The sequence below is a fragment of the Anser cygnoides genome, chromosome 1, assembly GCF_040182565.1.
Source record: "Anser cygnoides isolate HZ-2024a breed goose chromosome 1, Taihu_goose_T2T_genome, whole genome shotgun sequence".
Lineage (NCBI taxonomy): Eukaryota > Metazoa > Chordata > Aves > Anseriformes > Anatidae > Anser > Anser cygnoides.
This window is the reverse complement of record NC_089873.1, coordinates 20,454,500-20,466,586: the sequence shown is the minus strand read 5'-3', so window position 1 is coordinate 20,466,586 and position 12,087 is coordinate 20,454,500.

Below are 12,087 nucleotides of genomic sequence, written 5' to 3'. Positions count from 1 at the left end.
CTTCTGTTTCATCCATGGATCTCTCCCATAGTCAGTGGAAACAGAGACCAAATGAAAACCCTAAGCATTTGGTTCAGCCTTCAACTTTCACATTTTTTGTCTGCTTGCATCTAGTTCACACCAAACTACCATTTGGAAAGATCTTCATAGTTTTGGCCTTTGCCCCCCTCCAAATTAAATTAATTAATTAAAAAAAAAAAAAAGTTTTGAATTGAAAATCCTTGGAGGAAATTTATATAAATATATATATATATTTTCATATGTATATTGTCACTTTATATATATCTATAATGACAGTGACAAAACATGGTTGACGCATAGCAAAATCTTTTTTTCTTGTGAAAATTACTTTGGCTTCTTTAATTGCTTGAAATATCTGGGACTGTATTTTGGCTCTTCACCACACAAACCAGCAGGCTTGCCATCTGCCCAGCACTGGCCTAATGCTGTCTTCAGGGGACAAATCCTAACTGACTCATCACCAATGAATCATTGTTTTAATTGGGGATTTCCTCTGAATTATCCCACTCCAAGTCATCATGCTAAGGACATTCTCCTTCAATATTTTAAATAAGAAACAAGGATAAACAGAAGAATTAAACAATGCATAGTTTCTACAGCATAGGAAATCTGTCCAGTTCTTGAATATTAATATCAGTTTTGCTAACTACAGTACTTCTTCTGTGGCTTTGCTTTTTTGGAAAGGAACAAAGGCCTTTTAAAGCATTCACTTAGTGTGACAGTTTTACAGATCACTTTAATCACGTCAGAAGTTGTCCATTTATATAAGCTACTAATTGTTCTCCCCTTAAGCAGTAGCACTGCTCTCTGAGGTGTGCTGTTAATCGATCTTGCTAAAGACATGAATATTTCTCCTAAATGCCAATCTAGAAGAAGTAATTAGATCAACAGTGGTAAAGGTGGAGGTCTGTTGCCAGGCAGAAGCAAGGCAAGAAATGAGATTGCTGATATTAAGAACAATTAGAAGTGAGCCATGTAGGCAATGCAAACCATGATAGAGGGAGGCAAGATGGATGTAGCGGACAATGTATGTTATGAGGAAAGACAAGGACAGTGATCTGTAGATAAAAGAAAACAGAGTAAAGGGAAATTTGGATGAAACAGATATCCTAGAGTCTGCAAATTTCACAAAGGACTTACATATTTATAAGAAGTGAGTTTTCTCTATTGCATTTATTATTATTATGGATTATAAATTATTTGGGGAAGCTCTGCAGTTTTTGATATTTATATAAAATTTAATACAGCTTTGTTGCTGATAGTCTGCAGTGTAACACAGAAGCTTGGAAACATGCAGTATGTAATGATGAATCAATACACCTTTGCTAAAAAGCTTTCTTTAAGGCCAGTTTTCTAGTTCAAGCTCAGTGACAAATTGAGATTACTCTAGCAGAACCATTTTCTGGGCTGACAAGTATTTGTCAGCCCAAATTTCTCTGCATCTTGCTTTGTTGCAGAATAAAAATATACCCAACTGAGTATTGAAATTGATTTTCTTATGTGTGACTATTAAACAATAATATCACAATCTGAGGTTCATATAGATGCAATTATTACATTTTATATAACAATATATTATCTGGTTGTTGGCATTTGTTTTGTTTTGTTTTATTTTGTTTTGTTTTGTTTTCTCAAGGGAAATGTCAAATTTGTTCCTGTTTGTTCAGCTGATTTAGAATAAGAGGTCAGATCATGCTGAATTTTCAAACAATACAGTGTTAAAAGGGTTGTAAACAGACAAAGGCACAGGGTTAGCAAACACGACTGGTTCCAGGGAGGCCAGTGGACTGGCAGGAATCCATGAGTTACCTAACTAACAAATAATCCAAAGCAGGGATGCCCAGTGGAGTAGAGCTGCTTGGAAAAGTGTTACATTATGAAAGCAGATTGGAAAATTGTTTGTAAACTGCAATTTACTGTCCTATGTTAAACGCAGTGCTCTCACAAAATGACCAATAACATTAGGGGTTTTGTGTACTCTGGAGGATCATAGAAGCAGTGTTTATTTTCCTACAATTTTAGCAAGATATTTTCATTTCGGTCTCTTACTTTTATAATGTGAAATACAAATGAACACTTTATGTGACCTAAAATAAGAAATCTTTAAAAATGCAATGTGTTGTCTCTTCTTTACAACCTTAACTTTTATTTTTTCTCAGTAATAAAGACTAGCAATGAATGCACACCCAAGCAATAACCCCTTACCCAAGTCATTCATAGACTCCAGTGGAAAATATATCATGAGCCTGATTTTCATTTTTTATGAAGATCCTATGGATATCCACTGGCCATCTTTTAAAGACTGTTTCCATTTTGTCAAGGATGTGCAAGAAGCCTTTGGTCATAGTCAATGAAACTATCAAGCTAGTTACTGGAGCTCCTCCTCAATGTAGATGTGTTAGAAAATTATACTTTTATCTTTAATTTAATTTCTCTCTGGGAGATGATGTCTGTATGTTATGTACCAGGATTTCATTATTAACTTTCAGTAGCAAAATAGCAGTTTAGGAAGTAAGATACAATGCCAGCTCGTCTGATGATGAAAATCTTTTTAAATTAGTGAGAACGTATATTTGAAGTAATAAATAATATGGCAGGTACTGGTAATATATGTAGCATGACCTTTATTTCTTCATTGTCCAGAAGAGATTGTGGGTTGATTATCTAAATGTAATAGTCAATTAAAACTATTCAGAACTATTCTAACCTTTGGTGTGTGGACAGACATCCCAAGTTTTTCTACAGAGCCTAGAGCATAACGAGAGCTTCCATGAAATTATGATGGCCATCCATTAACTATGCTGTCAATTTTCCTTCACTTTGTTTTCCATGCAAGCACACCAACAAAAAAAGGTTCATTTTGGAAGAATACTTTGTGCAGCCAGAAAGGTCAGTGATATCTGGCTACTAAACAACAGGAAACCTTTTTTTGTATGTAACTCTGTTCTGTCTATGCATAAGAAAATTATGGTGTTCAGGAGTGCCGGGAAAACGGTGATCTCAATCATACACCAGTTAGGTTTAATAACACTAGTAAGTAGCATAGGTGTTAATGCCCCAGGAGGTATTTAGGGACTCCTCTGATTACAACTACATTCAAGCTCACTTCCAAGTCTGTCATGGCTGGTGCATGTAACTTACAGTAATGATATTAAGCATCGACTGATAAAATCAAAAGAATAAAGAGAAGAAATAGAAATTGTTTCTCATTTTTGAATGTTTCAGACTGATTCTCTCCCTTTTATTTTATTTCCACAACAGACTCTCTGATATTGCAAAAGGAAAAGTTACACCAGGTTGTCCAACTTATTGTCAAACAATAGAAATTGAGCTTCTCAAATTATATTACTGGTTTAATACACAATATACAATTATATATTAGACCAGTTGCTAAAATAGTGATGAATAAGCTGCAGCCTTGCAGCAGCACCCCCAGGTGTGAGCTGGGACCTCTGGGAGAGACATTGCCTCATGCTCTATTTAGAAATACCTTCTGTAGCTGAAAGCAATACCTTCAGCTGTTCAGGTCAGAATAGATGCAATCATTTTAACTACACATAGCCTGGATAAGATATTGAAGCTAGCTTCCAGTCAACAAACACAAGACTACATTCTCAGCTGGTGTAAACTGACTTCAATGGACCTAAATCAATTTATACCAGGTAGGGATTTATCCTAAGCTTTTGTTTTCTCTTAAATCAAAGTTTCACCAAAGATAAACCCAAAACCTGGTCACATGGACTCAGGGCTTGTTGACATTCTGTGTAGCTGCTGTCTGTTGTGACCACTGTATTGTCTAAATATGAGACAGAACAAGAGTGCCTCTGTGTTTATTGACTGTACTTGTCACCAGTGTAGCTGCACAGAAACAAGCCTAGTCCACCTCTTTGTCTATAGGCAAAACAGTGTGTGTCTTGCAGTCAAGCTCACATAGGGAAATAGGGAAGTGAACATAGCATGTGATCTTCTGACGCAGTAGCTGAATTTGAAAACATTAAGGATAGAGAAATCATGTATTTTTGAATGCTCAATTTCATTAGAGATCAAAAGATTGTCAGTTTTTCAAATGGTATAAAAAGGAAATTATTCTGTGAAGATATAAAATTGTTTACAGAAGAGAGTATAAAACTTTTGTTTAAACCTCAAAGAAAAAAAAAAGTACTTTGGAAAGGACGGCATATCATTGTGACCAACACATTACTCACTAAAAGCCAGAATCAAATATACAAAGTCCTTCTAGACATCAGTGCGATCATTTCCTAAATCACACTTTTTATGCAGACTTGCTGTCTTTCTAGTTATACCAGCAAGAGATTACTGTTAATCCATCTCATCATCATTAATATAGGTCATCTGAGCAGCCTAGAAGAACAGCAACCAGAGGTGTACTCTGTGTATTTCAGAACAAGGTGGCTTAGTAATTGATATGCAGAAACTGAAAATGAGTTTAAATGACATTTAGTTCATCTGCCAGCTTTGACAAGGCCATTACAATTGTCTGACTAGGCCCTGGCCAAGGAGTAGCAGCAGCCTGAGGTTCTTCCACCTGCACATGTGAAAGAAAGAAAAAAAAAAAAAAAAGGAAAAAAAAAAAAAGTCCATTTAAGCATAATGACTTGCAAAGTGGAAGTTTCTGTAAGTACATTTTGGAACAAAGTCACATTTTAGGAACATGATAATCTATTTTTACTTTTCAGATTTCATATCAGTTTACATTTTTCATTCAGTTTCTTTCAACTGGTTTCTACAGGCATGTGTGTAGAATTGTGTGTACATGTATACGTGTCAGGATCTGTAAGAAATTCTGGAAACTCTGTTAATCAGAGAAGTAGCTTCCGCTATGTCATGAAAAAAGGAACAGCCCTACAGTGCAACAGGTTCTGCATCATGTACTGCTTTGAAATCCCCATGGTGAATTTCTCTCCTGTTCATAGCTCCTCTTGGGATAAGTTAAACAAGTTACCATTTTAATATAACTCAAGCATAATTCCCTAAATTTCTTGTCAAAGCCAGAGCACTTCAAAACAAGGTTGGATGTTGCTAGCCCTGCTGCCAGACCTCAAGAAAACCTGTGATCTTTGCCACTGCAAAAGACTTCACCTACTTCTTCCTTAGAACAACCGAGGATTTGGATGATCTAACTTCCCTTGGGCAAGGACACCAGCCCTGCTGGCAACCCCACCTACCCTGTGCACAGAAACTGCGGCTGAATTACTTTCAAGCGTGTAGACTGGGAGCCAGTGAGACACATGATCCAGAAGCTTTCAGCCTTTACATCTCACAGATCACTGTCACTGGCTGGAGCTAGTGTGCAGCAGGAAGCCAAAAGAGGTTTTTGTAGTGGGAATTTGAGAAAGTGTGAGCCCTGCAACTGTCTCTATTCCCCATCTTTAAAGTTTGAAGACCTCAAGCAGCCTCTTGGGCCTACTTCTTGCCTCACATGCTGGCTGTGCCTTAGCCTGTGTTTCAGCTGCCTCTTCTGCAGCAGAGATCAGTGGCTTTCTGTGGTTATGCCAGATGAAAAATGGCTGACATGGCTACTAGATTTAAAGTGTTTCTGACCCAATTTTCTCTCCCTGGCAAAGCAATGCATTGCACCTTCTCAGACACTTCAGCTGACACGAGGTAATATTGCCATGGCATTTGTAGAGTTCCCTAGGAGTTCCCTGTAGACCAGAAATAGTGCAGCAACACTAGCTGCTTATCAAAGGAGAAGTGGTGGGGTTGGAAAACCGACTCCTACAACAGAGAATGTCTGATTGTGGTCTGTAAGCACAGAGCCATGTCACCAGCACTCAACACATAGGTGTATAACTCCTAACACACAGCTCTAACAGAAGGAGCTAAAAAGGGAGCCTGAGGACAGCCCATTGCAGCTGCTTGCACCTCCCAGTAATGCTGGCTGTCACAGACTGTGCCAAGCAGTCACATGCGTCGGACCGTGGAAAGAATGTGTGATGCCTGGGATGGAGAAGTGTCACTTTGTGTGACTCCCTTGCAGATGGTGTTTGACAGTGGTTAACAGACCGTCTCCCTAGCTGACCCCTGAGTACAAAGGTGCTCTCGATAGATGCTGTACACAGCCTGCACTTCAGAGTGTGTTTTTTGAAAGTCTAAGGTGGTTATTTAAACTGCTGATCTGCAGGCCATACTAGAGTCTGGTACAGGGACCCCCAAGCTACCACTAACTGGTTTCTTTAATTCAGTGAAAGGAACATTTCAGCCCTGAAATGCTGCACAATCATGTTAGCAAGGACTTGCACCAAAAGACATCAGTCTGGGCAGCGTGCCATGGTCATAAAATCATGGAAAATAAGACCAGAAAGAACCTCAAGAGATCATCCAGCTCATCTCTCTGCCCAAAGGCAGGATCAGCTCTGTCTGAATAATTCCTGACAGATATTTTTCTAATCTGTTCTTAAAAATCTTCAATGATGGACACCCCATAAATTCCCTGAGCAATCTACTCCAGCATTTAACTGTTCCTAATATCTAGACTTTGCTTCACTTAAAGCCTATTATTTCTAGTCCTAGACATGGCAGACTAGGCAATATTTATTTTTCAGTTTATTCCTTGGTTTTCTACAGTTTTTTATATTTTGAAAATGACTATCTCCACCAGTTTTCCCAGATTAAACACCATCGGGTGATTCAGCTTTTCCTTCTATGCCAGAATCTTTTAGTCAATAATCTGGTCATTATTGACAGTTTCCTCTGGACTGTCCCTGATTGCTCTCACCCTGTTTCTGGTTTCAGAGAGAGCTTGGTGTAGACATGCCTCGAGGGTTCTCTTAGGGAATATGTCACATTTTCTCTGCTTTTCAGCAAGATATGCAGAGGGGAGCCAATGAGTACTTGTCAAAAATTTCCAGTTAGGGTTTATAATACTTATGATGCATTGTCACTGAGGTCTCTGCAGATTTGTCAACAAACCTAAAGCAATTTAAGTTACCTATGTACTAGAGTGATAGCTGCCACATAGGACATGGCTGAGACTAACCACCTAAGCACTTACACAGTCCCAGGAAGGTTCCAAAGCAAATAGCCCACACTACCACTCCTGCAGTCCTCCCAGTCCGCTGGCTTCAAAGCTCACTTGGTTACAGCTATACAAATGTCTCTACTGTCTATTCTAGGTCTATTCAGCAGTACTGAACAGTTGCAGAATATAGGCTCTCTTTGATTTTTTTTAATACATATTTTCTTCTGCCATATCCATAGATATTCTATGACTACCTTTTGATCACTGGAAATGATACAGTATCTGTATATTTGTGGAAAAAGAACAGTTAACTCACTACAATTCTTTGTTCTGAAACACCTCACACAACCTCACATCAGAAGTGATATAATGTGATTTATAACCCTGAGCTGCCTAAACAAGAAAACTCAGATGCAGACTATTTACACTAAATCAAAAATTCAAAAAAATGACAAAAGTGTTTTTCTGCTTTTTTTTTTTTTTTAATAGTTCTTATCTTTCCTCCTTGACCAGTGAATACACTGAGGACATATCACTGTCATCCTCCTGCAGGAAGGCATGCAGCCTGGGCTGAGCCCCATATCCTTGGGGCTGAAGCATCTCAGGAAAATGCCCACTTCTGTGTCAGAGCCACACTCATGCATGTGAGAATCACACCAGGTTTACTGCCTAAAATGTAAGTCTTTGTGAGCACAGAAGTGGATGCTATATTTAGCTGTAAATGAATTTGCTTTATGAGAAATAATTTTATCAATGAATCAGAATTGTGTTATGTGTCAAGGTCAAATTCCTAGATCTACCTGGAGCAATTACTTTAATTTATAATAACAACAATGTAGACTTACCAAAAAAAATCATGTTATTCTAACAATGTAGCTCTAATCACATGTATAACTTTAGGGTCTGAGAATAATACATCTTGTCCTTAGACAAAATTCTTCCAATTCCTTTCTTATCTGAGCTTATCTCCTCTCCATTAGAGACATATCCAAACACTTTGTGCCACATTCTTATTTATGTTATAGTTAAAACGTCTTAATAATTTCTTAAAGGGGGTGTTCTTGTACAGTTCAGCATGTACTTAGATGACTACTCTCAGAATGATTTCAGTCATGCATTGTTACACAGTCATCTAAATATTCTTGATTATATTCTCACTTTCGATACTTTTTTTTCATTCTTTATCACTGCTATATCTTCACCATTGTTCTCTGAAAGCATACAAACAGTTCCTGACAAAATCACTTGCATCAACAGCATCTTTATAGTGCTTTTGTTTTTCTGAAAAGAAATGCACTTCAAACAAGCATATAGTTAAAGGTGAAACCTTTTTTTCTTGCCCTGTTTTATAGAACTATTAAGCTTATGTGAAATTGTCTGACTTCAGTTACAGATATGTAGAGATATGAGTAATCTGTATTTAAAAACATATATGTTTGTCAGGTCCTGCAGATGTTTTAGTCAGTCACAGACATAGAAGCAAAAAGTATATATTTTTATGATGCTTCAGGATAATTCCATAATCAACACTACTATCAGTGAAACGCCCTTGTGGTTAAAAAAAAAAAAAAAATCATACTGGGGAAATAGCAAGTATAGTGACATTTGTGCAAGGATAAGAAAGGCTGGAGACACAATAACATAACCTCCAGACAGTGTTGTCCAGAGAAAGGCACATGAGGGGCACAATGTATATCTGCAGGCACACCGCTATTCAGCCCACACTGACTTTGCAGCCAAACCAAGGTGTAAGAAGTGATCTGTTGTCTGAAGAATCTCCCCAAGTGGTCTGCCAGCTCTGCATATGATAAACACAGTTCTACGATCAGCTTAAACGTTGAGGCTCTTGAGTGGTGGATTGCTCAGTACAGTGCTTCTGGGATTAGCTTGAGGTATAGGCATCAGCAGGAAAAATAAAATTAATTTATCCAGTATGTCATTAGTTCTCAAGATGTGGTCTAAAACTATGATGGATTGTGAGAGAGCCTGTGGAGCACTGTTAAACAGCAAAATTTACAAATGGATCGATTAGAAATGTGATAATAGATGTACAGAGTGGCCCCTGAGAATTAAGAGTTTGTCCAACAAGTGGAAATTACTGTGCTAAGAATAAGAAAAGCTTCTCCAGAAAAATACATTTTCATCTGTGGCAAGCATGTGAAACATGAAATGTAATAGCTTTTCAAAATTCCTCCAAAGTTTGGAAGCTTTTGTTTTATTGTAACAATAGCGTGGGAACAAACATTTGTTTTCTTTCTATTTCTAGATCTGCCCTAATGCTCGGGTGGGAATGGAACAAAATCCATGTGAGAAATCTGTAGTTAGTTTTGTTTCTGGGATGACTTGAGTTCAAATTATGGTAGTTTGGATTGGAACCAAACAAATTATCACCTATATCTGAACAAATCTCACTTCCTTTGCACCAGTACTCATCCCCCATATGTACATGACTGAGAAAGTTAACAATACTCCAGAAAAAAAGCAGGCAGAGAATTTACTAGTCACCTCTTTTACAGCTAAAAGAAAATCTGCAGAAGGAAAAATAATCTCATGCTTTGAACAAAGCATTTTTACATGATGCAGTTGAAAAGAGATAAAGGATTTAACTAACTCTGATATATTTTTTTTAATTTTTTAATAATATAAAGTGGGAAAAAAAAAAAAGGGAGTCCAATGTTAGAATATAATAATTGCACTAATGGGGCCAAACTCCTGTCTCACCCACCACACTCACAGTGGGCAATGAAGCTCTGTCTCTGTTAGTGAACAAAGAAGCCAGGGGACATTTTTTGGCATTGTAGACAAAAGTCATGGCACTACTGTCAGTAAAGCTAAATTATCTGGATTTGGGTCTCTACCCTGCCTGTATTTAGTTGCCTAGAAAAAATGGAGCCTAACAGATCATTAAGGAATGAATATAGGAAATATATCTAGTAAAATGATCCTTTCTTCTGATATAGAGTCCCAACTTCTGCAGTTCAGCACCTTTGGGACTTCCTGAGCCAGAAACTGCAACCACAATTTAAAAAATGCAGATGAACTCTCCCTCATGTCTTCTTCAGTCTTATTGTGTGAAAATGTGCTTCCTCTTATTTGTTCCAAGCCTGGTACCTAATAAATGCCTTCTTAATTCTTATGCTATAAAAACCGCTGAATTCTTTTTGATTAATCTTTTCCATTCTTTTTTTTTTTTATCAGACTTTATCATTTTCCCTCAATCATCTCTTTTCCAGGCTGAAGAGTCTTATCTACTTAATCTCTGCTGTATAGAAATTATTCTGTAGTACAGTTCATTTTTGTCACCCTTCTCTGTTCTCTTTCTAATTCTATTATAACCTTTTAGAAAGGTATTACCCAGAACCACATTTATTGTTCAGATTATGGATTTATGCATCTATTTGAATTTTTTAATTCCTCAGTCTTTTACCAATAATTCCTACTCTGTCATTTTTTTTCTTGCAGAAGACATAACATTTCATTGATGTTTTCAGGGTCTTTAAGATTGTATTCAAGAGTAGTAATAGTTAATTTGGAGTCCATCACTGTGTATGAACAGTAAAGGTTATTTTTTTCTCTGTGCATGACTTTCCATTTATTGACATTGATTTCATCTGTCACTTCATTGCTCAATATCATGAGACTGTTCTGTCACTCCCCACATCCAGCTTATGCTTTTACTATCCTGATTAATTCTGTATCATTACACAAAAAATCACCTCACAGCTCACCACCTTTTCCACAGCATTTATGAATCCCAGCCTTCCCTGCAGAGCTGATGGTTCCTTGATGTGAAAAATTATTATTCACCCTACCCTTTGTTTCCTATCTTTCACCAAGTAATCTGGGAGAAGCTTTACCCTTTTACCCCATGACAATTCTATTTCATTAATATTGTCTATCTCTCTTTGAAAATTCAAGTTCATAAGTTTGAATCAACATTATCCAAATGATCCTTTTGACTTCAGAGAATTGCCATAGTTTTGCAAAGTATGGCTTTCCTCTACAAAAGCTGTTCTGATTCTTGCCAAATATATCATCTTTTCGCTTTTGTCAACTAATTATTTTTGTTATAATTCCTAGCAATTCTCTTGATAATCAAGTTAGAATTACTGGTCTGCTGGAGCAAGGAAGAGCCCTTTTTAACAGCTGATTGCCCATTTGTCACTTTCTATTATTTTAGTATAAAATTATTAGGCATCAGTCTCTTCAATTACCAGTTCACACTGGTAGAGTTCTCAGTTTTTTCACCTATAAAGAAAATCAGCAGTAAAGGTACCTCTATGATCTTCCCCATAATGAACACAATTTAAAAAATAAAAAAAATCATCTATAAGCATGTGTTAGATTCTTTGTTTACTGTGGTCCTATTCACCGATGAACCCAGCCTTTAGCAGACTTCTTTGCTCCCCAAGTATTTAAAGTTAATTCCTTGTTGTTGTTGTTGTTTTGTTTTGTTTTGCTTTGCTTTGATTTGCTTTGTTTTCAGGAAAACTCTATCCTATTTCTGAGGGATGTTATTTTTTCATTTTTTTTTTCATTTTTTCTTTTAATAATCCCCTGTCCAATATGGATTTATGCTGTTCAATCATAAGTCGAGGGAAGAAAAATTGAAGACATTGTCCTTTCACAAGCATTTCTTAATGAGTAGTGCAAATGCTCTGAGCTTCTAAGGTAGTATAAAAACATAAGAATTTTACCTTTTTAATTAGCTACTCCTTTTGACTAATTTCCTATATTTTATGTAAACTTATTCTTTAACTGTAAATATTACATGGGTGTGGTAAGACTTTTTGTACGTTTATTACTAGTGTGATTTTTTTCACACTTACAAGGCTATGAAATTTGAATATTCTGTGTCCATTATTACATAGTGGCTCTTGGGTAACTGTTCTTGAATTAGATGTGCATTAAATCTTGAGATCTAAATTTAGAAATGTTCCTTATTTTGAGATTTTTCAACTACAAATTGCAGTGTGCAGTCAGTTAAAATGATGTATATAGTCTGTTAAGGTTTGTCAGATGTGGATTTGAGGACTGTGTTAATAATCTAGACACTTCAATTGTGCTTTGGATGTCAATGTTCT